Source organism: Betta splendens, chromosome 9 (assembly GCF_900634795.4).
Source record: "Betta splendens chromosome 9, fBetSpl5.4, whole genome shotgun sequence".
Classification (NCBI taxonomy): domain Eukaryota; kingdom Metazoa; phylum Chordata; class Actinopteri; order Anabantiformes; family Osphronemidae; genus Betta; species Betta splendens.
This window is the reverse complement of record NC_040889.2, coordinates 321,955-338,493: the sequence shown is the minus strand read 5'-3', so window position 1 is coordinate 338,493 and position 16,539 is coordinate 321,955. Positions and strand designations below refer to the sequence as shown.

At 43.4% G+C, this 16,539-nt stretch overlaps 1 long non-coding RNA gene across 1 annotated transcript; it reads left to right on the top strand.

Moving 5' to 3' along the window:
• Positions 1-1,824: 1,824 nt before the first annotated feature.
• LOC129604672 (uncharacterized) lies at positions 1,825-8,415 on the top strand. The gene is made up of 3 exons (XR_008695749.1): positions 1,825-5,694; positions 6,656-6,757; positions 6,974-8,415. It is a non-coding gene; the product is annotated as an uncharacterized LOC129604672 (long non-coding RNA).
• Positions 8,416-16,539: the final 8,124 nt, after the last annotated feature.

Here is a 16,539-nt window from a genome sequence, read left to right as displayed (position 1 = left end):
CTCCTGGTGTAAATTTGCCTCTGGTGTCTTTCGTTTACCACACAAATTCAAGTGAAACAAAATACAGAGATCTGCATACATATGTGTTATGAGTTATGCCTTTCAGTTCTGTGTCATTTCAGTCACCTTTTACTGCCAAATGTCACCGCAATCGGCTGATTGTGACTGCTCAATAATTTTAAAGTTAACTTACAGACTTTTTTTAAAGCAGAAACATTACCAAGAGTGCAGGAACCTTCAGTCTGAGTAAAGTTAGGCACTATCCTCTATTTACAATAGGCTTCACTTCACACTTGTAAAGAACTGGCTCATCAGTTGAACAAAGGACTGTGAGAAGGTGTGAAGACCATGTTCCCCATGAAGGACATATAATGTAGAAGCTCCTTGAGAAACATTTCTGCTCTAAAAGAATGTAGTGACCCAACTTTCAGACAACTTGGTTTAGAAAATGGTCAAATGAACTGGACGTTTATAAAATCTGTAAATAAAACTTGTTAAAAAGAAAGTGTTAAGTCTATGGCTTTAGGATATAAAAGTTATCTTATAAGTGATGGATGGATAAGGTAGTTCACAAATGTATCTGGTTACATCACATCAGGTAACAGCACTGCAGGACTCTGGTGCTTTGGGGAGAAGGGGGTGGTGTGAAACCAGTCTAACTGGTGCTGAGGATGGCCGTTCTGTCTGAAAAGAGGCTCTCTATTGTTATGTTCATCTAAGCTTGATTAGAACATTGAAATGTTCTTTTTTTAATTTAAAACAGCTCCTGAAGCAGGCAGACTGACACACACTACATTCAAGTGAATAAGAATAATATATAGAATGAGAATTTAATAATTTCATTAGGTAATTTTGTGAAGTCCAACTCAACCTAATACAGCCAGTAACTGATAAACCTCCAGAAGGTAGTTTGGCAGCTGTGGCAGCGTGAGCTGCCGATGCTTATCTATGATTAAAAAAGGTTAGTACAACATTCAATTCTGAAATGAAGTCAACTTTTCGAGTTTTCTCAACTTTTTAGTTGACTGTTTAGACAGACTATTGTCTGTCTCTTTGTCTGTCTGCCCTAGCAAACAGTGTAGAACTGACATTATCAGATCTATGTCCTGTTCTCAGAACTGTGCCTATACTTGCTGTTTGACCCTAACTCTATGGGTCAGATACTAAAGCTCCACCTTTTGGTTTTACCCTGGAATTGCATCTTTGGTGTTAAAATGGGGGTGGCCTCATTAACATTTTTAACACCTTCCCCAGACAGACCAAGAAGGGGGGCTGCTGACAGTCGGCTGATAAGGGTGTGATAAGTGTGTGATCAGCGTCAGAAAGGTGACTGACAGTCGACTGAAATCAGCGAAAATGAACCGCTCAATCTGTAAATTCTCATTCTCTATATTCGGCCATATTCACTAGGATGTAGTGTGTGTCAGTCTGCCTGCTTCAGAAGCTGTTTTAAATTAAAAAATGAGCATTTGAATCTTCTAATCAAGCTTAAAGACCAATCCACAGCACTAGTTAGACTGGTTTCACACCACCCCCTTCTCCCCAAAGCATCAGAGTCCTGCAGTGCTGTTACCTGATGTGATGTAACCAGATACGTTTGTGAACAACTTAAACAGAAGATTCTTCAGAGATCCATCACTTCAAAGAGCATAACTTCCCACCCACAGTTTTTTACACAAACCGTTTTTGTTAGTTGGTGGTTTAATATAAGAAACTTTTAAATCCTGAAGCCATAAACTTAACACTTTCTTTTTATAATAGTGTAGTATAGTAGTTATAGTTTTATTTACAGATTTTATATACATCCAGTTCATTTGACCATTTTCTAAACCAGGTTGTCTGAAAGTTGGGTACATTCTTTTAGAGCAGAAATGTTACTCAAGGAGCTTCTACATGATATGTCCCTCATGGGGGACGTGGTCTTCACAAGGAACAATTGGCTCCTACATCCCAGATGGCATGGCAGAGTCAAATGATCGTAGACATGTTGTTAGCAGAGAAAGGAGGCATTTGTGTTATGCTCAGAGAGGCATGTTGTACTGTACTTACATCCCGAATAACACTGATTCTAATAGTACTGTAGCGAAGGCGCTCCACGGCCTTCAGAGTCTCAGGGAGAAATGGGCTGCAACTCAGGTATAGATTCTTCCCCTTGGAATTGGCTAGACGAAATGTCTGGAAAATGAAAATCTGTTCTCATGTCTGAAGCTGTTTCCTTTATCATTGTGATGGCTGTGATTCTTTTGCTTGGTTGTTTTGTTATCACACTGGTTAGAGGTCTCATCATGTGTGCGACCTCAGCAACACTCTCGTATCAAATGACACAATGTTCAGAAACCCCGACTCCAATTCACTTAATGACTTTGATGATGATCTTGGTTTCTCTGATGATGATGACGATGATGCTGAGACTACAATAGGTAATTACTTTATTGTGACAATCTTTTTATTTCTCCTCTCTTTGTTGTTTGTTATCTGATCACGAAACATAATCTGATACAAATACGATTATTGGCTTATTTTCTTCACATGCTTGTACAGAGGTTATTCTTGTTTAACTACCCACAAAAACGGCTCCAACATTTTATACCTAAGTTACCTGCATTTTATTTGAAGGTGTATTTTTGAATCTTGATGAGTTAATACACTCATTTTTTTCATTTGCAAGGGTCTTTTAGTATTACAAAATGCGATGTTTGACAATTTTTATTCTTGTGGTTTTTTTCTAGTGTTTGATTAATGTGTAATCAAAAGGGGGGAGTGTTATGGGAAAAATTGCTTCTTCCTTATTCTATGCAGTTATTATATGATTTATGACTTATGTTCTGCAATTATTATGTCATGTTTTGTCTTCCATCTGTTTTATGTATTCGACATTTCACCTAGGTTGTTCAATGGTTTCTCTGCCTGATAGACTCTGGACTCTAGCTCCCAAACCCATGGCCGGGGAGGTGTCTCTCTGTCTGTTGAGACTTAGCGCTCCTTCCTCTCTGATAGTTAGACGTCAGTGATGGAGGTGTGAGAATGTAAACATCTCCACACACACAGGGTGTGTGACAGGGTGACAGGGACGAGATGCTACATGCAATCTGATTTGGCCACACAGACGTTCCACCGTTTTCGGACAGAAGGATTAAAAGGCAAAGACAACTTGAGGATCGGGGGCTCTTTGCATCACACCTTCGTGGTGTATGCACTGATCTCCCTAGCTGGTTTTTGGTTTGTCAATGTGCACGATCAACATCCATGATTTTGACTTGCTTTCCCCATTATTTTTATTTTCTTTTATTTTTGTAATAAATCTCACAAAAGACAACTCTCTTATCTGCCTCTTTTTGAAATTTCCACCACACTCTGCCACAGACACTAGTCGAAAAACCAACAACAAGAGGGGCTTCAGATGTGATAGAGCTGCATGCGAAGACCCAGAAAATGTCTGTTATGGCTGTGGTCAGGAGGGGCATTGGAAGAAGAACTGTCCCTGCTACGTCAGGCTTCACCCACTCGGGCGCTCACATCAGACTGATGGTTGGGGAAGCAGGAAGGTGACGGTTCCTTTTCACGTGATGTAGAAGACGGTACCACAAACACACACACACACACACACACACACACACATCCATACACGCAATGAAGAAATATGCTTACACGCTCAATTAATCCAAATTCATGCTTATCTGTTTGCAATAAAGCCTCGCTTTTTGCTCAAAACCTCGCACAGTGTGATTTTAAAATGATAACAAACAGCTGATTGACAACTGCTGCATGACTATTGTAGAAAAACTTACTGTCTTGAGCAACATCTGGCAGCAAGACATCTAAACATATATTTTTGCTTTCAAACTTATGCCCAGTTAAACTTATTAGGAAGACATCTCGTGTAGTATAAGCAGTTCATTCAATTCCCCTTTCAGATGGAGTGCATGTTACATCTACAGACATTCTAAATCAGTGATCCCCAACCCCCGGGCCGCGGACCAGTACAAGTCACTGGGTCATTTGGTAAAGAAAAAAAATCTCACATTATTTCTGTTTTATTTATTGTGTGATTCTGAACAATGTTATTTTGGAAAATTACATGAATCTCTTGGCTAAATCGGCCTACGACTCGGTCTTGGCACGTTAAAACGCTTGTCCTGGTCACTTGTCTTACTTACAACCGCTACCTTACCTGCTCCGGTAGATAACACGTTAAACATTACCGCTAAATTAAAACCCCCAAGCTAACGAACATGTTTCTTTGTGCAACGTAAAAGAGCCAATGAGGCAGAAGAAGAACCAACGACTACAAATAAAAAGAAAGCTGCATTTAACAGACAATACCAGTCCTACCTAAAACATGGACTTATTACGACTGGTTGTTCCAAGTCCGCTCTGCATAATGTGCAGCGACTGGTTCTAACAAGGCAATCAATCCTTCAAGCTGCTTCATCACTTGGAGATCAAGCATGTCAAAGCTGCACACATGGTGGATGCAAGTTTATTATTATAAATAGAAAATAACAGTTTTCATCCCAATCGTAACATTTTTTTTTGTTAGGGTTAGGGTTATATTTCGCCTCACCATAAAGACCGGTCCGTTAAAATATTGTGACATTAAACCGGTCCGTGGCGCAAAAAAGGTTGGGGACCACTGTTTTAAATAATCCCTCTTTTGTTGGTGTTAACTTCAGCTCAGCTGTACTCTTATGATTGGCTGCTGAGAGGGGGCTGTAATTGAGGGCCTCATGCAAGCTTGTTTCCCCATGTGATACGATCTCCAGAGATGCATCTGACCTGTCCTGTACAGAACATGTGTCTTCTGGTCCTTTGAAGAGTTTGACGAGTTATGCATTCACACACACAACAAACTGGCCTCAACTTCCCTCTTTTGGGATGAACACAGGTCTGTGCTTGCAATTTCTTTTACTAACGAACAAAAGTGTTTGTTGATTTTTATTCTACAATTCCATACGTCCCTCTGTCAAACCAAGATGGAGACAGATGGCAGGACGTGGGTCCATTCGAGAACAGGGGCCCGTTTCAAGAAGGAGGTTTAACAAACTGAGTTTAAACTAAACTAAAAGTTGATTTACGCTGAGTTTGCAAACCTGGAGTTTTCGGTTTCAGAACAGCTGATAAGAGTAAGTTTAAAGGGGTCATATCATGCAAAATCCACTTTTTAGACATTTTGGCGCTTTCCTATGACTCTATGGTTCACACACACTGAGCACGGTAGAAATGCATTTCCTCCTTTTTTCACATTTTGAAAACGTAAATTTTCTCATCCAATGGAGACAGACCTCGTCCTACACTGAGACTGTTCCCCTGTCGTCCCATTGGTAGGAAGTCTTCCCTGCAAATCCTGAACCACCACCCCCACAATGATCCCGAACCAAAACTGGACTTCCGCCATCCCCCCCCCTCTCACTCACCGTGAACAGAAGAACACGGCAGCGCCCAAGTCCTCCTATAAAAATAGTTTGGTTCTTGGGTGTTTTAACCAACACCAAAGTCTCTTCACTTTACCAAGGGATCAACAAATGAGGACTTTGTGAGTCACTTTTATTTTAAACAGACCGGTGCCAGAAACACTGCCTCAGCATTTATACGTATGTGCATTTCAAACGAGGGTGCGTACAATGCTGGATTTGTTTCACGGCTTCTGTTGGAAAAAAATGATCTATTCCTACAGTCCATCATTCACTCACTGAAGTAAGTACATGCTTGATATTTATAATGTTTTAAAATGTTAGTTTGTCTGTTTAAAATGTAGTAACCTATGTGTGAGGCAAGTTACTAGCTAGCTATGCCAACGGCTACAGACAGTCGACCGAGCCTTTGTCCCGTTTAAACGTGCTCATGTGGGCTCCTGCAGCCACACACCTGTGTGGAGAAAAGCTAATGACTATCGGCATTGAGCGGCTACAGGCAGGAAGTGGTGGGTCTAGCTTTTGGCCTTTTCTGTAATCGCATACACCTGTGGGGAAGAGCTGATCGTTATCGCCCTTCGAGCGGCGACAGGCAGGGAGCGGTGGATCTAGCTCGCTGTAGTAAGTACATGCTTGATACTTGTGATGTCCTAATATGTTAGTTGGTCTTTTTAAAATGTAGTAACCCACATGTGAGACAAGCTAATCACTAGCGTTGCTAACTAAAGCGAGTCAACCGAGCCTTTGTCCCTTTCAAATGTGCGGCTCTGAGTCAGCGATATCGCACACCTGTTTGGGGAACAGCTAATAGCTATGGGCCTTCGATCGGCGACAGGCAGGGAGCGGTAGATCAAGTTTTTGTCCTGTTGACGTGCTGCCGCTCCTGTTTGTGTGTTGCGTTAGCCGTTAGCATGCCGTTAGGTCTTTGCACTTTAGAGCTACAGCTGGTCGATCGCTACAAAAAGAACCTGCAGATGAACGCGGTTATGTTTGTTATTACCCCGTCATGTGTCACAGCCTAAATCAACTTGTGATTTGGGGTTATGTCATTGTTCTATCAAATTCTAACATGATTAGTTGGAATGATTACTGTGTTGTGTTGCAAGCGTAGTTGCTAATTAGTCACATCTCTACAATAACTGCTGCTTATCTGGTCAGTTACCTATAGCTTGTACCATAGCCATTATATTTGTAGGACCAATACAATTAACAGTAAATGTAAAATTGTCTTTTCTATACTGTAGGGGGACACATCCCAGTTACCCACATGCAAGGAGGCTGTCAAACAGAGAAATCACTGCAGACTGTTGGTACACAGACATCTGCTGCCCAGCTCAGGAGTGAAGGTATGTAAGTTTGTATGTACCAACAGTAAGATAGGCAATAGAAGATTTTAATTTTAATTGGTATATACTGTTTAGATTTTATTTGAATTGTAACAACTGTTTATCTTTTGTTTTAGCACAGACAGGCCTTTGTCTGGTATTGTGTATTCTTACATTAGAGAAGGTTTTGACCTACATAATAATGAACGTTTCACTAATCTACAATTCTGATTGCAGTACCTTTTGTTTTGATGAAGCTATGGTGAGGACAGCCACAGCTTCCATCTGGTAGAGGACTGCTTCCGCTTAGTCTTCCAAATAGTGATGAGAACAAGGATTACCACATCTCCCTGGTCATCTATTTACAACCATACCTGTCCTGCTGCAGAAACAAATCTCCAACATAACCAAGTGTACCCCCTACCCAGGACATGGACTGTTTACCCTACTTCCATCAAGCATTTAATATGCAAGGCCCTGCAAAAGCTTCTGTCTTTAAATCCCCAGACTTCTTAATTAACTCAGTAACCTATACATTGCACATTGGAGTGTGAAAGTAACAGTTCTAGCTTTGGAGAAGTGGCATTTTTTTGGTTGACAATAAAGTTGGCTTTAACTTTTACGTATTTCACTGAACTCTGTTTCTGAAAGGAAAACACTTTTATTCAGGAAATCATAGTATTGAAATTACATGTTTTTCTCTTTCTAATATGGTAAGATATAAAGGTGAACCGGCCATAAATAAAAAGCATAAATTATATGTAAATTTAAAAAAAATCAGTATTGCACTCACAAAAACACATTTTTACTCAAATGGTAAAAGTTATTCCACAGGTGGTCTACATCGATCATACAATGAGTGTTTTAGTGTTTTATCCATCAAGAAACTCAGCCTTCATCTACAACCCAAGCATGAAGAGATGGCAACTCAGATTCTTCAACCCAGGAATCCTCAGCACCAGCTCACTAGCCTCTGTAGACTAGATACCTGTAACAACTTCAGATACAGAGACATATTACTGTCAGATTTATCAAGAATGATCAAAAAACATAATTAAAAGCAGTAAAAATACATCAGGTCAATATATAATTTGAACCAATGCTTTTTGTTCCCAGGTAGGTCATGCAGTGATTGCTCTAAATATTAATGCACATTTTTAAATAAAATTATGTCAGAGCAGCAGCACAAGTAAGACAAAAACTGAAATGTGTAAATGTAAAATGTGTTTATATTATTTCAGTTATGCTATTAAACTTTTATTTATTTGTATAATGTAAGCTAAAATAGTGTTTTCTATTAGCGAGAGTTTTCGAGGTAAGTCGTGTTGTGAATATTCAAGCTGCACAGGCCATTTAGCATACACATTAGCAACCGCTAGCCGCTTCGCAAATTACATAAATCAATTAAATTGAAGTAAATGCGACATTAACAATGAGACACATCTTGCATCAGCCGAAATGTGATGACTTCAACAGCCTCCTCTTCAGCTTCAGGGTCAGATTCAGGATCGTAGACGCATGGTTCTACTACGCTACCGAACCAGTTGGCTGGCTAATGTCGTGCAGTCTTGTAGTGGGTCTTCTTCTTCTGTGGAGGATTGTGGTGGATTGCATTTTCAATGTCGCACTACTGCCACCTATAGTATCCTAGAGCCAATATAAAAAAAACAAAAAAGGTATGCGCTTCCGCACAGAGGTGTGGTGAGCAGCTTCGCTTGCAACACGACCAGAAAACACAGCGTTTGCTGATGGGGAGTGAAAACCACATATTGACAGGGGCAGTGTGGACGATCTGAAGAGTTTTATGGAATGAAATTTTACAGAGACCTTACTGAGAAATTGAAGTCCAATATTCTTTAGAGTAAAAAGCTGTATGATCAGGGAGCTTTAAGCATTTCTGAGTTAATTGACTCAGAGTTAAGCACGTGCACCGCGACGATACCAAGCCCTGATCAATGGAGTGAAGATATTACGAGTCACCATGGCAACAGCTCAACAAAAGAGGTCCGTAAATGGATATGATACCGCAAGCATATAGCGACTATGAGTCTATATTCTGAGAAAAAGCAACACGGCTGCAGCGGCGAAAAAGAAAGAATTAGCTTGGAAGACAATAGCTGCTCGTGTCAGATCTCCGAAGGTGACATACAGCAGTAGAAGAGGGATTTATTCGGTAAATACAGGGTCAGATTTAGGCACGGTCATTCACAGGTAAGCAATGGTTTACGGTACAGTGGATAAGGCAATCTCGGTTCCGTGGACAGGCAGGGTTCGTTAACGTGCAGTCTCCGGTATCAGTACAGTTCAGGGTAAGGCAATCTCGTAGTCAGAAAAACAGGCAGAGTCGTCGTCAGTTAAATCATTTGACTTCTACTCAGCCAACAGAAAGAAGGCAGAAGCTAGAACAACAACATATGCTTTGGACACTCAGGTGAAGAGAGGGGCTGAGCTGTCAACTGATCACCACCTGGTGGTGAGTAGGATCCGCTGGCAGGGAAGAAGGCCGGAACGACTTGGCAGGCCCAAACGTATTGTGAGGGTTTGTTGGGAACGTCTGGCTGAACACTCTTTTAGACGGACCGTTAACTCACACCTCCGGGAGAGCTTCGACGAGATTCCGAGGGAGGCTGGAGACATAGTCCGAGTGGACCATGTTCTCCACCTCCATTGTCAACGCGGCTGTTCGGAGCTGTGGACACAGGGTCTCCGGTGCCTGCCTGGGGGTAATCCCCAAACCCGATGGTGAACGCCGGTGGTAACTGACGCCATCAAGCTGAAGAAGGAGTCCTACCAGGTCTGGTTGACCTGTGGGACTCCTGAGGCAGCTGATTGGTACCGGCAGGCCAAGCGTGCTGCAGCCCGTGCCGTTACGGAGGCAAAAACTTGGGCCTGGGAGTAGTTTGGGGAGGTCACTATCGCTTGGCCTCAAAGAGATTCTGACCGTTCGGCGCCTCAGGAAGGGAAAGCAGTCCTTTACCAACTCTGTTTTCAGTGGAGGTGGGGAGCTGTTGACCTCAACTGGGGATGTTATTGGATGGTGAAAGGAGTACTTTGAGGATCTCTTCAACTCCTCGACATGCCTTCTGCTGAGGAAGCAGAGGCAGGTGACTCAGAGGCGGACTCGCCCATCACCCAGGCTAAGGTCACCGAGGTATTTAATAAGCTCCTCGGTGGCAGAGCAGCGGGGGTGGATGAGATCTGTCCTGAGTACTTCAAGTCTCTGGATGTTGTGGGGCTGTCTCGGGTGACAAGCCTCTGCAACATCGCATGGACGAGGGGGACAGTTCCTCTGGAATGGACAACCAGGATGGTTGTCCCTCTTCATAAAAAGGGGGACAGGAGAGTGTGTTCCAACTATAGGGGGATCACACTTCTCAGCCTCCCTGGGAAAGTCTATGCCAGGGTACTGGAGGGGAGAATTCGGCCGATAGTCAAACCTCAGATACAGGAGGAACAATGTGGTTTTCGGCCTGGTCGTGGAATGCTGGACCAGCTTTATACCCTCAACAGGGTGCTTAAGGGTTTGTGGGAGTTTGCCCAACCAGTCTACATGTGTTTTGTGGATCTGGAGAAGGCATTTGACCGTGTCCCTCCTGACATCCTGTGGGGGGTGCTCCGGGAGTATGGAGTCCAGGGCCCTTTGCTAAGGGCTGTTCGGTCTCTTCTCTCACCGGAGCAGGAGCTTGGTTCGCATTGCCAGCAGTAAGTCAGACCTGTTCCCGGTGCATGTTGAACTTCGGCAGGACCAAACCTTTGTCACCGGTTCTGTTCATCTTTTTATGGACAGAATTTCTGGCCGGAGGGGGTCTGGTTTGGGGACCACAGGATAGCATCCCTGCTTTATTGCAGATGATGTTGTCTTGTTGGCTTCATCGGGCCAGGACCTTCAGCGGGCGCTGGTGCGGTTTGCAGCTGAGTGTGAAGCGGCTGGGATGAGAATCAGTTCCTCCAAATCTGAAGCCATGGTTCTCGACCGGAAATAGATGGTTTGCTCTCTCCAGGTTGGGGGAGAGTTCCTGCCCCAAGTGGAGGAATTCAAGTATCTTTATCTTGGGGTCTACCGGTCAATCTACGTTACTACCCTCACCTATGGTCATGAGCTGTGGGTCATGACCGAAAGGGAAAGGTCACGGATACAAGCGGCTGAAATGAGCTTCCTCCGTAGGGTGGCTGGGCGCTCCCTTAGAGATAAGGTGAGGAGCTCTGTCACCCGGGAGGAGCTCAGATTAGAGTTACTGCTCCTCCACATCGAGAGGAGCCAGTTGAGGTGGCTCGGGCATGTGATTGGGATGCCTCCTGGACGCCTCCCTGGGGAGGTGTCCTGGGCATGTCCCACTTGTAGGAGGCTCTGAGGAAGACCCAGGACACGCTGGAGAGACTATGTCTCTCGGCTGGCCTGGGAACGTCTTGGGGTCCCACTGGAAGAGCTGGAGGAAGTGTCCAGGGAGAAGGAAGTCTGGAACTCTCTGCTTAGACTGCTGCCCCCACGACCCGACCCCGGATAAACGGATCAAACTGGATGGATGGATAGATGGAGGCTAGAACAACTGGTGGAGGACCTGCACCACCACCACTGACGCATGCAGAGGAGATGGCCCTCAGCATAAACACTGGAAAGCAGGGGCTGAAGGAATTCCTGGAGGGAGTTCATCAGAACCAGTCACTCCCCAGGATACAAATGCAATAAGCCTAAAGGATGTAACTTGATCTCCACGTATACTGACTTTATTATCTCCCCTCTGCCCCAGAGTGTGGAAGAACAGAAGGAGGAGGGTCCATCACATTCTGCTGCACAGATGCACACAGTTCAGTGATGTTTAGTAAATGCCAGAGTTCAATTCTTATTAAGAGTAATGAGGAACATGTCATGTAACTCTAAATCTTCTTTATTTTCAGTTACCAGTTGAGGAGTTCTATAAACTAAATCTCAAGGAAATGTTATACTTGGACTGCCAGATTGAAAAGACAGATCTAGAAATTGAAATTCTCAAACAAAAGCTGGAGGTGAGTGTATAGTTAAAGGTGAATTGTATTAATTATTGGAAGAACCATAAAATCCAACAATTGCCTTTGTATTTGTAGGAAATGAAGAAAACCAAATAAATTATGATTTGCATTTATTAAGTCTTTTTTATTGGGGGTGGTGGTGGTGGTGATGGTTGATTAAGACATATTACACGGCATATTACATCTCTGACTGTCCATCCACTCTGCAGATTACCATGATGGAAGGAGTCTTCCTCAGGTTCTTGTATTTGTCGGGCAGGGTGTTGCTCCCCTCTAATAATTGCAATATTGTGGAGAACACCACATGTCACAGTAATGTCACAGATCTCTCATGTTTTACCCTGATGTGACGTAGGCACTGAAGACGTGCTTTTTGCAGGCCTATGGTCATTTTCACCTGGGCTCTTGTTCTGCAGGGCCACATTAAAGCGCTGCTAGGGGGCCTGCTTCAGGTTCTGGGTAAGGGCTCAGTATTGCGGGCATTGTGTGTGAGTGCATGCATTGAAACAAGTGTATAGGACCTACATGTACTTACCACAGTGCAGCCTGTTACTTAGTGTTGACTCACGACATATTCCTGAATATATGAACAGAGCCCGGTCACTTGGCCTCCACGTTTGTGATAATATGTGCAGCATCACATATGATCTTGGTGGTGTAAACAATGATACGTCAGTTACAGTATGGTGATGTAGTCTTTGAACATTACAAAGAATAATCAGTGCACCTTTATTAGTTCATTTCCAGGGGTCACAGCAAGATGTTATTAACTGATAATGATTTTTCAAATTAGCCTTACTGAAACAAATACCGGCATGGTGGTGCGGTGGGTAGCACCGTCGCCTCACAGCTCTGGGTTCAATTCCCGGAGGCGGCCCTGGTGCCTTTCTGTGTGAAGTTTGCACGTTCCCCCCGTGTTTGTGTGGGTTCTCTCCGGGTTCTCCGGCTTCCTCCCACAGTCCAAAGACGTGCATTAGGTTGATTGGCCTCTCTCAATTGCCCGTAGGTGTGAGTGTGTGTGTGAATGGTTGTATTTTTTTTGTGTTGCCCTGCGATGGACTGGCGACCCGTCCAGGATGTACCCTGCCTCTCACCCATAGCCAGTTGGGTTAGGCTCCAGCACCCCTGCGACCCCGCATATGGGAATAAGCGGCTTGGAAAATGGATGGATAGATGGAAATACCACGTATCTGCAATCCTGTGAAACTCTTAGCCTTTAATGGCTCTGAGGAGTTTGTAGCAAGGAAAGCGCTTGAGGTCGAACTATTCTAATACAGTGGCTTCACTAATGTTATAAAGAAAACTACCGTTTGCAAAAAACATAACGCAACACAAAGGTCGGCTGTAGGAGCACGGCCACGATGGGTGATGTGTCTGATAAATGGGTGAATAAGATTATTATTATACGTTATGGAGTCTCGAGAAAAATGGTACCGCTCAAATAAATAGGCACGGCGATATGAGAGAAAATTAACTTGTGGCGTCAAAATCCTCTTGCGACGTAAATTCAAAACCGTGTGAATTAATACAGCATCCTCATGTACAGGATCGTCTAGAAACAGACACACCATTTTAATCTCTGCGCGAAGGAAACAGGTGAAATCTACAAATATACTGAAAGATTAAACAAGGTATTTACACACTGTTCACTTTAAAAAGGGGCGGAGACTGAAGGAAACTCTGGATTTCCTGAATAAAACCTGCTCCCGACCAGGTTAGGTTCACAGAGTAAGTTGCCATAGTAACTGAGTTTCGATTACCTCGCTTCTTGAAACGGGTTTAATTTACCCCGCTTTATGGGTTTAAGTAACCTCTCTTTTTGAAATCGAAAACACTGAGTTTTCCTGTGACTAAACTGTGCCCGTGCACGTATAAACAGCTTATGTCTTTTCCAGGTCTTTGTTCTTATGTAGGAACTTCATTCCTAACTTTACTGTCTATGAGGCTTCACTCAGGGTTGTAAATGCAGACGTTTTCATCGTCCACTTCTTCTCTCACATGGCCTTCTAAGACTGAACAACGTTTACCGACCTTAAGCTTGCTCTTTAGTCTGCTCCTACTTTGGGTCTTCCTCATCTGACCCTACATGACCTTTCACTCAAACAGTGGATGAGAAATCAGCTTGTACGACTTCTGTTCTTTTGTCCTGTAACCTATTTTCCTGCTTCAACCAGCTGCTGCTGAACGTCCACGGTCTCTATGAGGAGTGGCTGTGGCAGAGAGAGCCTCACGTGACTTTGTTGGCTACTCTGACGTCACCTTGTCTTTGAGCCATTTGGAACAGAAGGCTGGCTTAGATACAACACCATCTTGTTTAACATGCTAAAAGTTACTGTCAAGAGGTGCAGTGTGCTTAACCCAGCCACTCTTCTTCCAGGCCCTGACAATGGCGAACCTCAGACTGTGTTAATGGCTCCGCCTCTAGAGACCCTGCTGGGCCAATGTCAGGTTGGGTACGCAGTCTGCACTCCTCGTCCCATCTTGAAGTCTGGCCCTTTGCTATAACACTACTCTGCTCAGGCTGCAGAGTTGATCGCGTTGCCTGAAGCGAGTAAACTGTTAGTCTGTTACCATCTACACAGACTCCTTGGATGCTTTTGCTGTCACACTTAGGTGATATGTGTAAACATACAGTAGGAAGTTTTTGAAGTCGAATGGCAAACCTTTCTTACATGATTATACAGTAAGGTTGCTGCATTGCTGGATGTTGTTCTGCTACCTACAGCTAATGCTGTTTGTAAATGTCCGACTCACCACCGTCAGTGACGACTTTGTTTCTGACGAGATGTAGCTGCAAATGCTGCTGCAAAGGTCACTGCCCGGCAACCCCCTCCCTCTCCACCTTCTTGTTCCCTCTCCTTATCCTTGTTCCCTCTCCAACTCTCCCTACCCTCTACTTTCTCATCTCTCCATGTGCTTTAAACATTTCCCACCTCACAGGAACGCAGACTCTGGCAGACAAATGGTTCTGCCTGTAGCCATAGAGTCTGGTTTGGGTCTGATGGCTAGCCGTGCCGCCCAAACAGCTTTTCCTCACAATTCGGATTTCCCAACAGGTAAAAACAGGTGACAGGACTATTACAGCATCCAACTGTGGACTGGGCAATCATTAAGGAGTTCAGGAGGAAGTACTGGAACTCCAAAAAGTGGCAATGGTCCCTTCCAGGTCCTACTGACGATTCACACAGCTGTGAAGGTTTCAGAGTGAGCGACTTGGCTCCATTCCATCCACTGCAGGAAGGTCCCTGATCCAATAGACGAAAAACCCGCCAGAAGTGAGGAGACGTAAGAAGGATGACCCTTGCTGTGCATACACACACACTGAGGCAAGGCTGCGTTGACCGTTCAGCTAAAGGTATGAGCCAAGCGCCGCCTGAAGTTGCGCCGTTGAATCGAACTGTCAGACCACCCCTGCTAAACAGGCCCGTTACAGCAAAACCATAATAACTGTCAAGAAAATAACTTCACTTTTCCCTCGCGGTGCTCACACATGCACTGAGGCGAGGCTGCTTTGACCTTTCAGCTAAAGGTGCGAGCAAAGCCCCCCTGAAGCTGCGCCGGTGAATCACACTGTCAGACCATACATCTGCAGACACGCTCCTGAGAAAACACACACACGAGCAGCCTTGAGTTGCCGACGCTGGACGACTTGTAGACTCTTCACATCACGGGAGTGACAGTGACTCAGACGACATTGGGAGGAAACCTGGCGGTGATAACAAATCCCAAATGTCTCTGTGATCAGCTGATCACAACCTGAAGGACTCCAATTAACTGTCAATGCGTCAACACACAGGTTGGAAACAATCTAACGCTACTGTTCAACAGGACGAAGCGGATCGTTACAAGACATCACATGTAACCTGTTGTGTTAGACTTCATTTTATGTTACTCTAATTATTGCCTTAATCATATGGTTAATATACATAAATGTAATTTTACACACTATTTTTGAATGAGAAAATTTCACAACAACACTGAGTTTAAATATCCTAAAGTTGACTTGGTGTTTGATTTGTAGCACTTTATTCACTGCTACAATTAGTTTTTATCTTTCAGCTACAGATGATAGAGGTTATAAAACAACACAAGCAGCAATATGCATCATCATTCTGCTTAATCCCTTATTCTATTATTCACCCTAGACCAAAATATACAATTGAAGATCCAACATTATAAAAAGTAGCTCAAACTGAATATAAAACAGAACCCCAGTGGAAACCTATTGTTATCATACATTTCATTAATGTTACACATGATGGCATGAAGGCAACAGCAAAAACAGCTCTGAACCTTTTATCCCCAAGTTACCTACCTTTTATGTAAAGGTGCATTTTCAATCATTATGGGTTAATATCCGCATTGATTGATTTGCAAGGGCCGTTTTTATTACAAAATGCTATGTTTGATCATTTTTATTCTTTTAGTTTTTGATTATTGTGTAATCAAAAGGCGAGAATGTAATAGGAAAAATTGTGCCTTTGTGCTTTTTCTTATCCAACACAGTTATCATGTGCTGGTTAGGTGTAACTCTGAACATTCTCACTCAAACAACTAATCTCTTGTGCCCGGTAGTACACCAAGTTTAAAACATCTGATGTTCTGTTTGACTGATTAATAGTTTATCATATGTGTCTGCCTCTTACACCCTCGTTTCTTGCTCCCTTCTATCTCTATTTCTCACCAGACCCAAGGCCGTAAAACCAAATGCATCTTGTCTTTGAAGCTTGGTGTTCCTTCCTTTGAATAACAAGACATGATGATGCAGAAGTGAGAATGTAAACATGCAAAAGTGA